Source organism: Miniopterus natalensis, chromosome 5, assembly GCF_054644295.1.
Source record: "Miniopterus natalensis isolate mMinNat1 chromosome 5, mMinNat1.hap1, whole genome shotgun sequence".
NCBI classification, from domain to species: Eukaryota; Metazoa; Chordata; class Mammalia; order Chiroptera; family Miniopteridae; genus Miniopterus; species Miniopterus natalensis.
Genome location: NC_142085.1, coordinates 40,800,037 through 40,805,137, shown reverse-complemented (window position 1 = coordinate 40,805,137; position 5,101 = coordinate 40,800,037). Strand labels below are relative to the sequence as shown.

Here is a 5,101-nt window from a genome sequence, read left to right as displayed (position 1 = left end):
GTGCCTAAGCCTGAGGCTTAGCATATAGTAAGTGTTCAGTAAATATTTTGAATAAATTAAGGAATAAATAACTATAGGAAGGAATAAAGGATGGCTTCACAAGATGAGGTTGAACTAGATAGTGAAGGGAAAGGATAACATTTGTTGAGTGCTTACTGTGTGACAGGCACTGCTCTAAATACTTGACACTGTGTAGGGGAGAAAAATTTATTTTCCTCTCACCTTTCTAAGTTCTTCTGACTAAACTAATAATCAAATTACCATGAGACAGATTAACAGGAGAAAATCACCAAACTTGTTACGAATGAATTTGCAAGGGTTCCATAAGAATATGGGGCCCAAGGACACATGGGGCAGTTGAGGCTCATATACCAGCTTGAGCTAAAGAGAAGGGGGCTTGTGGTTGGGGACTTCAAAGAACAGGAAGGCAACAGAAAAGCAAAAGTTTGGTAAATAAATGTTTGTTGGGCCATCTTTAACAATGAGACACTCACTGAGACATTCAATCAAAGAGGACTTTGATTAAATGGGCCTTGCCAAGTTCCTCCCTATCACACACTAGTTCATACTAAACTGTAGTTATTTATGTTGATATCTCCTTTTGCGAAACAGTTAGAGAGATGGTCAAAGGTTTTAGGTAGTTAGGGAGAAGGTCAAAGATTTTTCTGAGCGTTTTGTTCCTTAAAAATAACCAACTTAAAATAATATCCCAAAAGAGAATATTTTGGGGTGGCAAACTCTGCTCACCCTCAGTTGTATAGTATGATATGCTAATGATGTAGTATAGCTTGTTTATTGTCTTAGTAAAATGTGATTTCCAGAGGGCAGAGACTTTTTATTTTTCACTACTGTTCTTCCAATGCCTAGATCAGGGCCTGGCATGCAGTAGGTGATTAATAAATTTTTATTAAATAAATATATAAATACCACCTTGTTTAATCCTCATAACTACTCTAAAAGACAGGTACCATAATTACCCCCATTTTTCAGATGGGGAAACTGAGGCCTAGAGAGATTAAGTTTCCCAAAGTCACAGATCTAGAATGTGGTAGCACAAGATTCAAACGTGATCAGTCTGATTTCACAATGAATATTTGTTGTGTGTTGAAATGTGCTTTCCCAACAGCTGTTGAAGTTCAAATCCCTGGTACTTGTGGATGTGAAACTAAGATAACATTGTTAAACAATTTTGCTATAGTGCTTACGCAGAGTGAATAAGAAATAATGCCAAATGAAGAATTGGAAAAAAACAGTTCAAATAATGGCAGCAGTGTTGAGAGTATGAGCAAAATTTCTCAGTCTAACTCTTTTGAAGAGCAATACTTATTTGTACATTTGAATTCCAGAGGTTTGTTTTCAATGCAGCCTTACTATTTGATAATTGTTTACTGTATGCCATGTTATCAATGTGAACTTTTTTTTTTTAATCCTATCCATCATTTTTTTCAGAGAGAGTAGAAGGGAGAGAGAGAGAAACATCAATGCGAGAGATTCTCATCTGTTGGCTGCCTCCTGCATGCACCCCGACCAGGGTTGGGGATGGAGCCTGCAACAGAGGTACATGCCCTTGGCGAGAATTGAACTTAGGACTCTTCAATCCACAGGACGACACTCTAACCACTGAGCCAAACCGGCTAGGGGTTTTTGTTGTTGTTAATCCTTACCCAAGGATATTTCTTTCCATTGATTTTTAGAGTGGAAGGAAGGGGAGGGGGAGAGAGAGAGAGAGAATGAGAGAGACATTGATCGGTTGCCTCCTACACTTGCCCCCTGGGGTTGGGGTTTTGAACCTGCAACCCAGGTATGTGTCCTTGACCGGGAATCGAACCCGAGACCCTTTGGTGTGTGGGCCAGTGCTCTAACCATTGAGCAGCACCGGCCAGGGCTAGACTTTGTGAACTTTTAATAAAATAGTTTGAGTAATGAAACAACTAAATTGACTGAGAAGGAAAAGAATTGGTTCACTGTAAAGGAAATCAATATGCTGCATAGCATTTGTAGCTATAAATAGCCCAAGTGAAAGACTAATAAGGTAGTATGACTTGGATTACTCTGAGAGTAGTGTAACAGCTCCTATGTGAGTACCACAAAAATATAAGTGTGTAGATTTGATCTTCAGTCACTTAAAACATTTAATTAAGGACCTGAATGCCTTGGATTAGATTTGTGTTCTCTAATTCCATAGCCATTGGCCAGCCACATGCAGCTATTAAGCTCTTGAAATGTGGCCAGCACAAATGAGGCACTTAATTTTAAATTTTATTTGATTTTGATTTAAATATAAAATGGATATTCAACTTAGTTATTAGAAAATTTTTAAGTATTTTTGCAACAACTTGGGTATATGTATCCTAATTTTACCCGGTTGGGCACTATTTCAACTCTAAGTTTTATAAAATCTAAGTACAGAACAAGTATTTCTGATAATAATTTGGTGTTCAAATTGAGATGTGCTCTAAGTGTAAAATACTCACTAGATTTCAGTCAGTTGGGAAAAAAAAGTAAAACATTTATTAATAATTTTTATATTAATAACATATTGGCATAATATTTTGGATATATTAGGTTATACAAAAATATTTTTAAAATAAATATCACCTGGTTCTTTTAATTTTTTAGAAAATATGGCTGCCTGGAAAACTTTAAATTGCACAAGTGGCTCACATTATATTTCTGTTGAATGGTTCCTTGCTAAAGACCAGTTGTTTCTCAAAATGTGGGATCTTGTTAGAAATGCAAATTATGGAGCTCTGCCCAGACTTACTGAATCAGAGACTCTAGGGGTGGGGCCCTGGTTTAAAAAACCCTCCAACTAATTCTGATGCAAGCAAAAGTTTGAGAACCATTATTCTAGGCTGGTGGTTCTCACTCTTGACTGCAAATTAGAATCAACTGGGTTCCTTGGGCAAAAAATCCTGGTGCTAACACTACAACCCAGGCCAATTAAGTCAACCACTCTTGGCAGAGTCAAGAGCGATTTTTAAAGCTCTTCAGGTGATTTTATTATGGGATAAAGATGGAAAGCCATGGTCTAGATCCTTGATTTTTAAATTGTGCTCTCCAGGCACTGCTCTCCTTCCTGCTTCCTACAGGTCGATGGCATGTCCTCCTTGCTTCCTGCTGTCATGCTCCTTGCCAGGAAGCCACCTCTGGCCACTGCTGCAGTGATTTTTCTTCCTGGATTAGGAATTATAGGGCATGGATGTGTTACCAAACTAAGGGGTTTGCTGCTTGGGGCGCTCTGTTCAATAATTAGACATGGTTGGCACAAGATAGTTTATTTTCTTCCAGCGAGTAAAGGAGACAGGGGTTTCAGAACCCAAGCTCTGTCTCCCTGAAGGGAGGCTTAGCCATTGTTTATATACACTATTCGGTCAATTACATGTTGATTTCTTCTTTGCAGTTGGCTACATTTATCTGGTTGGGTTCCTGTCAAGCACATCCTGTTTACAGCTGGTCTGCAAAATACTGTATTACATTTTAACATTTAGCAAAAATAACATTTAGTAATAACATTTAGAACTCCACAGACCTTGAGACCCTTGTCTTATCTAACAGGTGGGCAGAAGCCTTTGCAGTTGCTTGCACCATTATGCCTGTTGTGTTAAATGTGAATATGGCTATGCCTTCTTGGTTTGATATTATTAGGTTTTCCCCAGATTCACAGGAAGGTGAACCTGGAATTAAACAAGCAGCAGAAAATATAAAAGCTTTGAAAGAGCAGAGGCAAAGGACGATATTCCTTTAAACAGAATTATTTTGGGTAGATTTTCTCAAGCGGGAGGAACTTTATCTTTATACACTGCTTTTAACACACAGCAAAAACTAGCAAGCTTTGCTTTCCTCAGTTACTGGCTTCCATTCCACAGGGTCCTATTAGTGACACTAATAATATAGGTATTTCTATTTTCCAGTGTCATGGATATTGTGACCCTTGAATTCCCTTAATGGTGTGTTCTCCTATTGTGGAAAAGCTAAAAGCATGGGCAAACCCAGCCCATGTAACCTTCAAAACCTATGAACCTGCCCAGCTGGCATGGTTCAGCTGTTGAGCATCAACTTATGATCCAGGAGATCTCGGTTCGATTCCTGGTCAGGGCACATGCCCGGGTCGAGGGCTGGATCCCCAGCAGGGGATGTGCAGGAGGCAGCAGATCAATGACTCTCACCATTGATGTTTCTATCTCTGTCTCTGTGAAATCAATAAAAGAAATATAAAAACAAAACAAAAAAACCTATGAACCTATGCATAGTTCATGTCACCAGGAAATGATGGCTATCAAGTAATTAATTGATAAACTCCTATCTCCAGATGGTCGACATCGCTGAGGCCTTGTGTAGAAGTACACTACAATCATTGTAGTAGAGTATAAACCTTTTCCAGTGCCCCAAATTGAAATTTCTGTTTGCAGTGTTAAACTGTTTTGCAAATACACACCAACGACAGACTAAATAATGTCTCCTTGTGGGAAATTTGTGGTCTTTTAACTTATACATGTAGTGCATAATATTATCCAGAATATACTAGCATTAAATAAATGAAACAGCTAGCTTCTTTTTCCCAAATGTAATTAAGCAAAATAAGATAATGTTTCCAAATTTGAATATTTGAAAATTATTAGTCTGCTTAATGAAAACTTGTTCAGGTATAAATGATTAGTTAAGATATAAATGATTTATGCATGCTGTGACTTAGCCTATGGATTTATTCCAAAATCACTTAGTCACCATGCAGTTTCAGTAAATATATACACACACACATACACACAGACATACATGATTGTAATACATAATAAGAACGAGATGGTATTGCATTATTCCTAATAATAGGAATAATGCTTTTAAGTGTTAGTAAAGAGTAATGTTGCTTTTTTTTTTTTTTTTTTAAATTGTGCTCTATAGAGCTCTAGACTTTCTTAGAGGATGGAACTTTTGCATAAATTTTTGCTTATAGAATAAGATAAGGGTACATCTCTTTAACATATTCTAATGAAATGATTCATATATTGATTTCACCTAATACTATAATATTCAAATACCAATAGCTCACAGTTTGGTTCATCAGGGATTCCCTTAGAGCCAAGTATAGAGCCTAGTGAAT

The 5,101-nt window shown here is 37.4% G+C and overlaps 1 pseudogene; it reads left to right on the top strand.

Moving 5' to 3' along the window:
- The first annotated feature begins 3,564 nt into the window (after positions 1-3,564).
- Positions 3,565-4,329, top strand: LOC107532789 (acyl-protein thioesterase 1 pseudogene; annotated as a pseudogene).
- The last annotated feature ends 772 nt before the right edge of the window (positions 4,330-5,101 follow it).